We start from the raw sequence: 12,929 nt of genomic DNA, 5'->3' as shown, positions 1-12,929 counted from the left end.
ATTTATTATTCCAACTCAGATATTTAAGGAATATCCTTTCTGACCTCTGCTGCATGCCTTTCAATAATTTACTCCAGAGGTCATGGATTACAAACATGGATTATAATTCTAGTAAATATTTTCTTGGAATTGTTCCTTTTTTCCATTCTTCCCAGTCATTCTTTAATCAAAACAGGATCTGAGCAAACAAGAAAAGGGAACCCTCTTACACTGTTGGTGGGAATGTGAAATGGTGCAGCCACTCTCAAAAACTGTGTGGAGGTTCCTCAAAGAGTTAAAAATAGACCTGCCCTATGACCCAGCAATTGCACTGCTGGGGATTTACCCCAAAGATACAGATGCAATGAAACACCGGGACACCTGCACCCCGATGTTTATAGCAGCAATGTCCACAATAGCCAAACTGTGGAAGGAGCCTCGGTGTCCATCGAAAGATGAATGGATAAAGAAGATGTGGTCTATGTATACAATGGAATATTACTCAGCCATTAGAAACGACAAATACCCACCATTTGCTTCAACGTGGATGGAACTGGAGGGTATCATGCTGAGTGAAATAAGTCAATCAGAGAAGGACAAACATATGGTCTCATTCATTTGGGGAATATAAAAAGTAGTGAAAGGGAATAAAGGGGAAAGGAGAAAAAAATAAGTGGGAAATATCAGAAAGGGGGACAGAACATGAAAGACTCCTAACTCTGGGAAACGAACTACGGGTGGTGGAAGGGGAGGTAGGCGGGAGGTGGGGGTGACTGTGGCGGCGACTGAGGTGGGCACTTGACGGGATGAGCACTGGGTGTTATTCTGTATGTTGACAAATTGAACACCAATAAAAAATAAATTTATTTAAAAAAAAGATCTGAGCAAACATACACAAATTCTAATTTGTTCTGTCCAAAAATAATAATAATAATAATTTGTTCTGTCCAAATTTTAAATCTCTCTTACCTATTTCTAATTTTGTTATTTATATTTATGATATAAGCTATATCTATATACATCTGGTGAAGAGCAATTGCAAAACTTATCAAGAATTCTCTTCAGAAAACTGTTCTCATAAGTACAAATTGTTAGCATCTATCACCATGTGATGTAATCATATAAAAGCTTTTTCTAGCTTCATCCCAATAAGGTACCTCTCTATTACATTATAAAGATAAATGGCAAAATGTTTTGCATGACACTTAAGCCATTATAGAATTCTACAGGGAATGCTAGGATACTACTAGTTTTCTGATAAGTAACTACAGCTAAAATTTAGCTTTAAATTCTAAGTTTTTTTATCTTGATTTTTTATTTGAGTATAGTTGATATACAATGCTGTATTAGTTTCAGGTATACAACATAGTGATTCCACATCTCTATATATTATGCTATGCTCACCATAAGTAATCTCACATCCTTAAATTGGCTGATCTCTTTCACAATATTTATTTCTGACTAGACAATTTAGCACTGAACACAATTAGATCATAAAATCAACACAAACATGTATCAAGAGTAAATATGCTGCTGTGTTCTTTGAAGAAATAATAGTTAAGTAACCAGCTTGAGGATGGATGTAACACTTTCCATTGTGAACAGCCTAAACCAGTTACATTATTCTATCCTGCAATGATGCTAACTCCCAATTATCCCTGATGATTGGATGAGTAATTAGGATTCACAGATAAAACCCAAATTTATATTAGGACTTATTAAATATCCACTGCTACTTTAGAGTAAATACAAATATTGAGCCTTCTATTTCCTACTACCCTCAGATTAGCTATCAAATCATAATTCTTTTCTGTGTGATATTATTTAATTGAAAATAACAATGCTATTACGTCTCTTTGGTTTTTACATTAATTAAAAATTCTTCATTAAAATAAAACATTCTAAATGTTCATCTTGGAAAATATTCTATATTCTATACATTTAATTATCAAATGATTTTCTTATTCATCTAACTTAGAGTGAAAATCATGAAGAAGAGGGGCAGTCCATACTGTGTATCAGTTTTGCTTGTTGTTTTCTTTTTGAGTCAAAAGAATCTTTCCCAGGAGCTCTCCAGCAGATGAGTTCCACTGGCCAGAATTGGGCCATCTGCCCCCATCCAAATCAACGTATAAGAGATAAGACCAAATGACAAATTCTTTTGATAGATATAAAGATAATAAGCTCAAATTTTTAGTTTCTATCACCATCAGACATAATCATGTGAAAGCCTTTTCTAACCAGTGTCAGGATAGGCCTCCTCCCAAAGAGTTACTATTGTCAATCACCTTAAGTCAATGTTATTTCCTTATTTGGAGATAGGAAGGTGTTAAAAATTACAGTGACCTGGGTACTGACCTGACAGGGAAGACTAGTTGGAGAATCAAAAAAAAGAGGCACAGGAGATCCCTGGGTGGCTCAGCGGTTTAGTGCCTGCCTTTGGCCCACGGTGTGATCCTGGAGTCCTGGGATCGAGTCCCACATCAGGCTCCCTGCATGGAGCCTGCTTCTCCCTCTGCCTGTGTCTCTGCCTCTCTCTCTGTGTTCTGCCTCTGTGTGGGTGTGTGTCTCACATGAGTAAATGAATAAAATCTTTAAAAAAAAAAAAAAAGGAGGCACTGTTCCATTTATATTATGAGTAGGAATTTCAATGTATTTCACTAAAATTTCAAGCACTATTGTCTTTATTTTTCATTAAGAACTTGTCTTTCCCGAATCCCTTCCATAAAATGTTTATACCCTGTGTACTGAGGTCTTCTCAAGAGAAAAGGAAAAAGTAGTCTGGCAACTCTTGAGATGATTGTAAAAATGACAGGGGACAGGAAGAAGAGTAGAGAGCAGAGGGAGGCAGAGAAACTGAGGTTTCAGCTAGAGAAGAGAAGACAAAGAGTTTGGAGGTCAAGAAGAATGCCCTCAGGAAGCCTCTGCAAACCAGTCTTTGCAAAGCAGAGGGCTTGTTTTAGAAACCATAATCAGTGGAAGTAAATCCAGTGCTAATACAGAATATCAAAAACTATTTTCATTTCTCCCTTTTTCCCTAAGCACCCTCTTAGCATACTTCCCACTTAAGATCCTGTCTTTGCAATCATCCAGTCTATATTCCTCTCCAACCTCTGACAACCCACAGAATATTTTTCTAATGAAATTGATATGTCAAATAGAAATTCCAGCCAGAAGGCATGGCAAGCTGAAGCATCCAGGTATAAAAGTAACAACTGACAGTCACCTCACTTCATATTGGATTTGCTTATCATCCCCAGAGCAAACACCTTAAGCTGTGCAGTCCTGAAAACTATAGCATATACATATTTTTATATCTGTAGGAGGTTTTCATAAGTAGCTTTCTGATTGCATTCTCCTCAAGCAACTAGAGTACAAAACAGGGGTTGATAAGTCTAGCTGCAAATTCATTTCTCCAACCAGAAAAGAAAGAAAAGCCGAATGCTGTAGTTGGGGTTCCACGGTACTACAGACTGGCAGAGGGATTTTCTCTTACCCAATGCGAACAGGATCTCTAAAAGTAAGGGAGCAGGCAGAGCAAAGATGCAATTAAAGAGTGAAGAATGGGTGGTGGTATAGTTGAGAAGAACATACAAAAGCTCATGTTTAGGGGCCAGGGAATCCAAGAGCTAGGAAGCACACAGCCTTGTTCCATAACTGAATGGGACAAGCACCAAGTGCCAGACTGAGCCAGGCCCCACAAGAACTAGGAATATCAGGATCTAGGCAACCTTCTGCAGCTGGCTATACTATACCCTAACAGTGCACTCACTCACTTCCACAAACGCTCTTTCACTGTTTTCTTCTCATAGCTATATGGTAACTACTCCCTCATCTTTCTCACCATTTTCATAATACTTTACTGATACTTGTAAACAGAAACATCTCTCCTTACATCCTCGCTATCTCCTTTTTGGTTCTATTTATTGCTAAGGACTTAGCAATAGAAAAGGAATTCTCCTTTTTTCTCCATAGTTAGAGTTGTGATAAGTGCAAGTGGGTATACTCCTATGGCCAGAATAAAAGTGCCAACAGGGTCTTGACTTTTTTCCATTTACCACATCCCTCCCTCACAGCCAGTACCAGAGTTCTGACATTAGTAGAACCTCAGCCTCTTTCAATTCTTTTTTTGTCTGTTACCGAAAAATCATAGCCAAATACATACAATGAAAAGCTATTCAAGAGCTCACATTACCTATGATCTATCAAATCAATAGTTAAATCTTAAGCATGGCAATTTATATGAAATATCAAGTACTTCATAGCTTGCCAGCAGCTTCATGCTTATCTGTGTCTAAGAATTCCCAGAACAGTAACCCCAACATTCTCACCCTTTTCCATTCCAAAAATTTCCTTACTAGAGCCCACTCTGAAGCAAGAACAAAATCTTCAGAAAAGTCATGTTATTCTAGAAGCATAAAGAATTTTCCCTTTTGGAAACTTATAAGTTGAATTATGTCCCCCCAACATTCACATATTGAAGTCCGAACCCTCTGTACCTTAGAATGTAACTGTATTAGGAAACAGGTTCTCTACAGATGTAATCAAGTTAAAATGAGGTCATGAGGGTGGGCCCTAATCCAATATAACTGGTGTACTTTTTAAAATGAGAAATTTGGAGCAACTGGGTGGCTCAGTCAGTTAAGTGTCTGACTCTTGGTTTCAGCTCAGAGTTGTGAGATCAAGCCCCATGTAGAATTCTACACTCAGCATGGAATCTATTCAAGATTCTTTTCCTTCCCCCTCTCCTCCCCACCCCCTACCCCGTTCACACACTCTCATTCTCTCTAAAATGAATGAATAAAATCTTTTATAAATATAAAAAATGTAAACATTAAAATGGGAAATTTGGACACAGAGATGTAGAGAGAGAGAAAAGACAATGTGAAGTAGCATAAGGAGAAGACAATTATCTACATGCCAAGGAGAGAATTCTGGAACAGCTCTTCCCTCACAGTCCTCAGAAGGAGCCTGCAGATCCCTTAATTTTGGACTTCCAACCTCAAGACTGTGAAACAATACATTTCTGTTGTTTAAGCCACATAGACTATGGCATTTTGTTATTGCAGCCCCAGCAAAGTAACTTAGAGACATCTGAAATCACATCTGGAAGAGAAGATAAGAAGGTAGGGTTCTAGGGCCAAGTGGCCATCTAGAACATTTCATCCTGTGAAAAATAAAGAAGTGAGAGCACATGTACAAAACACATAGCATAGTGCCTGACTTATAGTCAAAATATATGGACTCTCACCACAGTTTCAGAGGTTAGAGGACACACATTCCATTGTTATTGCTCTGTGAAGTGAGTAACAGGCTCATCTACCCAGACAGAGAATCCGGGACTGACTTCACAGGCTAGCACAGGCCACCCATTAAATCTCTCTTACCAGATGAAAAAATACCCAAGACATTTAGTCCACACTATCAACTATAATGAAGCATGATGTAATGAAGACACTGGGATGGGTGTTATGAGATAGACAAAGTTAACAATATTTATCCCTTGCTTCAAAGAGTACAGGTTCAGAGAGTACAGGTTCTCTATATCATCAAAATAGAGACCATCTGAGGGAATGCATCTGTAAATTCCTATTATACATTGAGCATGTGTACACACTTCACTGAAACATCACTCTCAGCTCCCTATAGTCACCAAAAATTACTCAAAGAGCATTCCCTGCTTGATAGGAGCCTAGCACTTCCTGCAAGAAAGCAAGGTGTTAATCTTCATGCACTTGTGTTTCACAAATAACAATTCCAGAGGGACAAAGATACCAAATGGCTCAGCATAAGGTGGCAGCATATGTCTGCTTTGGAAATTCTAGTACAGTAGTTTCTCATTATTGTATTCTGAGAAACACATCTTCTTGAAAAAAAAATGTGTTACATACATTTTCAAACCTATTCAATAATAAAGAGAAGAATATAGTAACCCTCCCACCACCCATCCCCACTCCACACTTGCGTATTCACCACCCACCATCACATCATTTTCATGAGATTATCCCCTTTCATCTATAACCTACCTACTTCCCCACCCACTAGATTATTATAAAGCAAACCCCAAACCTATTATTTCATTCACAAATACTTCAGTGTGCATCTCTACAAGACAGGATATTAATCAAATATCAAACTTAAAAATTAATAAAGCTCCTTAATTTCACTAAACTTCCTAATTAGTTTATAATTTTTATAGTTTATCATATTTTTTTAGTTTATCATTTTTATAGTTTGTTCTGAACCATTATATTTGACTGATATATCTCTGAAATATATTTTAATCTACAGTTTTCTCCTCTCTCTTTTTCCTTCTACTATTTAGTTGTGGCCGAAACTGTAACATTTGCCCTGCAGAATTTCCTGCATTCTGGATTACTGGTACTGACAACTACCTCTGAACTAGTAGTTAAATCTAGAGGCTTGGTCAGATTCAAGCTCAATATTTAAAAAGAATATATGTGGTGCTAGAAACATGTCTGGCTGTCTCTCTTTCTATGACAATGTCATGAACCAGTGAGCTCATGAGCTGATCTATCCATTATAAAGTTTCTGTTCTAGTTTTGTTTTCCCCAAGTAGAGTCTGGAGCGAGAACTTGAATGCAAGAGGCTTAGTTGGGAGATGATCTGAAGAAGCAGTAGTGAAAGTGTAGGGCCAGAGACAAAGGAAAGGAAGAAAAAGCAATGAAAGTGTATATTAGCAACTCCACTGAGACTTCCTGAGAAGCATGCAGGAGACCTTCAAGAATGGCCACCTAGAAAATAGGAGGCAGGAGTATTTGTCCTTTAGCTCCCATCTTTTTGTTGAGGGTTGCTCCTGGGAACATGTAACTCTTCTACACTTGGGTCTGACTGTGAATGCTGGAGCCAGAGCAACTCAAGAGGTAACAGAGAAGGCTGTGGAGCAGAGAACAAAAAGACTCCACATGCATTGAGGGGTGCTGGCAGTAGGAGAGGAATCTGAGTGCAACAGATCTGTCCACGAAAGATGAGCCAAAATAAGAGATGGTCCAAGAGGATGCTGCACGAGCATCAGAGACACCTGCCACAACCCTCATCAGCCTTTCTCTAATGCTAATAATTTTAACAGCCAATAATGATCATTGCCTACATCCATTATATGATTAAATGGGAGATACAAGATGAAGGTAATTGTGCTGTTCCTTTTTCATATATTAGCGGATATTCCTTAAAAAGGCGTTTTCCCACAAGAACTATTTGATTACCTTAAATAGTGTTCATTCAGGTTATAGCGTTTGTTCAAGAGTTTGATTTTTTCCTTTATTCATCTGTTTTCAGAGTAATAATATGACCAATAAACCATTACCCTTAATAATATGATGATGACCAATAATTATCCTTATGTACTAACAGATTTTAAACACATTTTACATGTTTTAATTTATCATAGTCACTATTTCTTTTTGATATTCAAATCACCCCATGATTGGTTAGTGTGAGCCCCTCAAATGAGTCTTTTTGACATGGCCCTAGTTGTCCTAGTAGTCTCCTTGCTTTTTGATACAACAAAGATATTTCAAAGTCATTTTGCATATTTTTTCCATTAAGACCTAAAATTGGCTATTTTCAAACCTATTCAATAATAAGGAGAAGAATATAGTAACCCTCCCACCACCCATCCCCACTCCACACTTGCGTACCCAAGGAATCTCAATTCCTTTTAGGAGACATGGCAATTATGGACCACAATCTAGGTATCAAGTGGACTCTTAGCTACCAGGTTGATCATCGTTTCTTTCTGGCCTTTTTGACAGACATATTAAAAGACATCATAGTCCACATTAAAATTTCTAACTCAAATTCAGAAATTTAGGTTTATGTAATTATTTAATTTTATATTTGTATCTCTTTTCCCCTTAAGCCAAAAAAAAAAACCAAGGTTCTTCATGACATAATCAAAATTACTCATTTTAGCCAACTCTATATATTTTCAAAATAGTATCAGTATTATTACCAATGGCATAAATCTTCAAAAAAAAGTTTTAAGATTTCTTTTTGTCTTTAACATATATCTGACTAGGTGGGCACCTGGGTGGCTCAGTCAGTTGAGTGTCAACTCTTGATTTCTGCTCCTGTCATGGTCTCAGGGTCCTGAGATGGAGCCCCACATCAGGCTCCATGCTCAGTAGGGAGTCTGCTTGAGATTTTCTCCCTCTCCCTTCACCGGCCCCCTCAAATACATAAATAAATATTATTTAAAAAAAACCATGAAATTAAGGCACATCAGTTATACAGTGTCAAAATATTCACTCAAAATATTTGTCTTAGTGTGGGTAGGCCACCAACTTTATACACAGTTCATTTGCTTTATTTTCCTTTCAATTTTTTTAGAATTGTTTTTTAATGTTGATTTAATTTTGTTTTATATTACAAAAATTTACATAATTCCAAAGTCAAAACTAAAATAAGGCACATTCAGAGAATTCAAGCTTCCATATCTTTTCTCTCCATGGGAACCACTTTTTAAAAAATCAGTTTTTAGGGGGTCCCTGGCTGGCACACTCAGAAGAGCATGTAACCTGATCTCAGGGCTGGGATTTCAAGTCCCATGGTGGATGTAGAGATTACTTAAATAAATAAAACTTTAAAAAAAGAAACAAAAATCATAATTAATAAAATTTTAAAAATCAGTTTTGGGGGTTTTCTCTTTCATTCATTGTTTAAAAATATAAGCAAATATATTTCATGTTATGTTGTGATAGTTAATGTGTCAGCTTGACTGCATCAGTGTCCAGATATTCAGTCAAACATTATTCTGGATGTCTCTGGATTAGATAGTTTAATTGGCAGACTGATCAAAGCAGATTGTCTTCCAATGTGGGTGGGCATCATCCAATCAGATGAACACCTGAATGGAACAAAAGACTGATCTCCCCCAAGCAAGAAGGCAAAGTGAGACATGAACTACATCAATTCTTCCTGGGTTCCCAGCCTGCTGGCCCACCCTTAAGATTTTGGAATTGCCAGTCTTTATAATTGTTGAGTCAATTCCTTAAAATAAATCTCTTTATTTATTTCTAATCTTTTCTGTTATAGATAGTACTGCAATAAATGATCTTGTGCATCAGTCATTTTGTGTTTTTGCCAGTGAATCCTATTAGACACCTAAAAATAGGATTATAGGTCCAAAAGCAAGTGCATATGTAATTCTGCTAGATAGAACCCTATCTATCTCATAGGAGTTCTACAACTTTGACTTCACAAGCATTATATGAAAATGCCTATTTCTATTCAGGCTCCCCAACAGAATATGATGAGTATCACACAATGATATCTATAGAGGCAGTTACTTTTGATAGGTAAGAAAAGATAATAGTATCTCTCAATATGAACAAGGTTATATATCTATTTATATGTAATAGGGCATATTTACTTCTTTTCCTACTAACTGAATGCTCAAATCCTCTGCCAATTTTTTCTAAAGAATTTTGGTATTATTCTTAGAGAAGAAAAAGAGGCTTAATATATAAGAGGTTTTTTTAAACCTCTTATATATTAAATATAATAATTATTTGTGATATATTGTATTTTTCCCAGTTTATCTTTTTTTCATATAAAAATTTTAAAATGTTTGTTATTATTCATCCCTAGTAATTACATCACATAAATGTCATTGTTTTTGTTAACAATTAAGTTGTTATTAAAAGTTAACAACTTAATAAAAGGTGTTAATTAAGGGACGCCTGGGTGGCTTGGGTGGTTGAGCATCTGCCGTTGGCTCAGGGCGTGATCCCACCTTCCAGGATCAAGTCCCTGCATCAGGCTCCCCGCAGGGAGCATGCTTCTCCTTCTGCCTATGTCTCTGTCTCTCTGTGTCTCTCATGAATAAATAAATAAATAAATAAATAAATAAATAAATCTTTCAAAAAAAGTTAATTCCAACCACAGAGAAAACCAGTCACTAGCATTATAACATTTATGGTGCTATGAGATCTGATTCCATTCTCCATTCTCCCCATCCAATTTCTGATCTTTCACATAACCCACTATTTATCCTATACTACATGTGCTTAGGGTAAAATTCAAGACCACTACTATAAAATAGAGCTCCCTGTCCTCATTTATCTTCTAGAGAGTACCTTTTTCTGCCAAGATAAGGTAGTCCAATCTACCTAGAGGCCAATCCCTTAAGCTATTGGCTATGAAAAGTAGGTGGGTCACATTTCTTTTTCCTGAAAAGAATTTTAAAATGTGATATAAAGAAATTATTTACTTGGGACCTTGATCCTGAATGATAGAGTCAGGAAATCAAGACCACAGGGAAGGCCAGCTCCTACAAGGAGGGTATACAACAGCTGGCAACTCTGACAAGAGCTCTTTCTGAATCATGAAAATGGAGTCTCTGAATTGGAGTGTGGGGGGATGAACAGAGAAAGAGGAGGATATAACATTCCTGTATTGGTTCATGATGGCAGAGCATTCCTACAACCCATCTCTTCCAGGGTCTTTCACCTGTCATGAGGCACAGGTAGAGTGGAGAAAGTTCTGGTACATTCTCCAATGATAACAATGAGCACTAGAAAATTAAAATCAGTAGGGAAAATAGTGGAACAATTTATAAATAGGAGCCCTTAATTCATTAAGTGAGTGGATACAAGTCTAACTTCTCCAATTGACTGCTGTTTTTGAAATTTATTTCCAGTAAGAACAAAACTTAATTCCTCTACTGGGGGAGTGGGGAGGACTTTAAACGTAAACAGTCTCAGAGAGGTGATTCTGTGTATTACAGACTGAGAGAGTCATTAAGGTTAGCATTCTTACCTAACAGCAAGTTTTGATCGGGGTGGGGAACAGAGAGTAGCTTAACCTGAAGGTAAAAATGAAGTAAGAAGGTAAATTGTGAGAGGGGAAAGAAGGAAAGATAGCCTGGAGACACTAAAATCAAATTCTCAGCTTCAACGCTTTGCCTAGAGCAACCCCTGAGTTGCTAATTTCTTAGCCTGCCTAAAAAAAAAAAAAAGAAAAAAAGACTTCCCCTAAAAGCTTCATTAACTCCATAAACCAGTGATTACAGCAGCCTTTAATACAAAAAGAATGACTTTCCATTTTACTGAAACCTTAAGGGAAGACACTTCAAATCAACTTTGAAGTGATCTTAGAAGAAATGAGAAGAAACAGAAGAGAGGCAGAGAGGGAGAGGGGAGGAGGGAAGAGGAAAATGGAAGAAGCAAGGAAAGGGTCCATGAACATGATACAAGACACCACTATCACGTGGTGGGGGTGGTTAATGGGGATAGTTAACTCTGAGATACATCTAACAAAGTAGATTAAATTCCACTGGTTAATCATTATAGACTGCAGGAAATACAATCATGGCACTCTAAGGACAGCTGTACTGAACAGGTGTCATTCTTTTTGGCTACTAAACAACTGAACACTCCTCTTATGTCCTAGGACTCCCCCTACCTTGTCAAATTTTAGGAGAAGCTGAGTCACCCTCTGCTATAAAAGCTGAAAATCTCTGCTACTTTGTTTCCCAGTCTCCATGGCAGGTATGAGTGTGTTACCTACACATTCCCTTCTCAGACTTTAGTGCGCATAGTGTATTATGCCTGAGGACTTACCAAACCAAGAGAACTTGTTAAAATACTCCCTGAGATTCTGACTCAGTATGACATTGGAGCTACATAATTTGCAACTCTAGCAAGCTCTCAACTGACAGGGATGCTGCTAGGATCTGAACTACAGTTTGAAGAAAACTGACAGCTGTCGCTAATCTGATGAACCCATGTCGGGCTTTGCCCTAGTGATGCAAAGTAGAGATAGAAAAGAATTTTCTGGTGAAAAAGGGAGTTTTCAGCAGGTCCACAGGGGCAGGGGTCATCCACCTTCCCAAGTTATCTATGTTGAAAGTGAAAATGCACATGAGTGGGGCGGGGAGGTAGAGCAGAGAGGCAGAGGCATCTTTGCTGAACCAGTTCTGCAGCATAGATCCCAAGTCAGCTTCTCCAGTCGTCCTGGTGATTTTGTGAGCCGGCAAATCCTATTTCTTTTTTTTTTTTTTTTTTGCAAATCCTATTTCTGCTAATGTCTGTCACACCCTGTTGTCTGGAAACAAGGGCTTTGACAGAAATAACAATTATTAAAATAAGGAAAAGACTTCTCATATCTGTTCCTCACAGTACCTCACTCATTACTATGCACTCAACAAAAACAGTGTTATTGCCATTTGCTATTATTACTACCTAGAAAATAAATAGATCTTAATGATAATCCTCATGTATTTCTTTAATTACACATGTCCCTTTCAAAGACACAAAATATGTGTATGAAAAAGATGAACTTAATTTTACAGCCCCCTCATTTATCAACTCTCCTCCCCATCAGCACCTTTGACCTTGAAAAGGTAAAGAGACAGGAGAGGAAATGGGAGCAGACAAGGTATTATGGTCAATGCTGACAATTTGGGATGTAGCTGAAAGAATCAATTACGTAGAAGAGGAGAAAATGCTGACTATATCCAGCAGGCATTCAAAGAGGAGTATCCTAATCAACATGTATAAGGAAAATGTACAAAGTACAGTGTGCAGCTGATCTGCAATATACATTTTTAAAGATTTATTTACTTATTTACTTGAGAGAAAAGGAGAGTGTGTGTGAGTGGGGAGAAGGGACAGAGGGAAAGAATCTTCATTCACTTCTTCTGTTCCTTTCTCTCTTGTCCTCTTCCATTCCCATTACACACATCACATGTTTCATAATTGTCCCACAGTTCTTAGATATCCTATATCATTTTTTAAATTATTTTCTCTTTGCTTTTTAATTTGGGACATTTATATTAATGTATTTTAAGTCTCACTGAGTCTTTCCTCTATTAATGAGACTATCAAAGTTATTCTTCATTTTTCTAACTTTTTTTATTCTTAGAGTTTCTATCTCTCTGCTTACATTATGCATCTGTTCTTGTATATCATCCATTTTTTTCCATT

The sequence above is a fragment of the Canis lupus genome, chromosome 6 (genome assembly GCF_048164855.1).
Source record: "Canis lupus baileyi chromosome 6, mCanLup2.hap1, whole genome shotgun sequence".
Lineage (NCBI taxonomy): Eukaryota > Metazoa > Chordata > Mammalia > Carnivora > Canidae > Canis > Canis lupus.
This window is presented reverse-complemented; position numbering follows the sequence as displayed.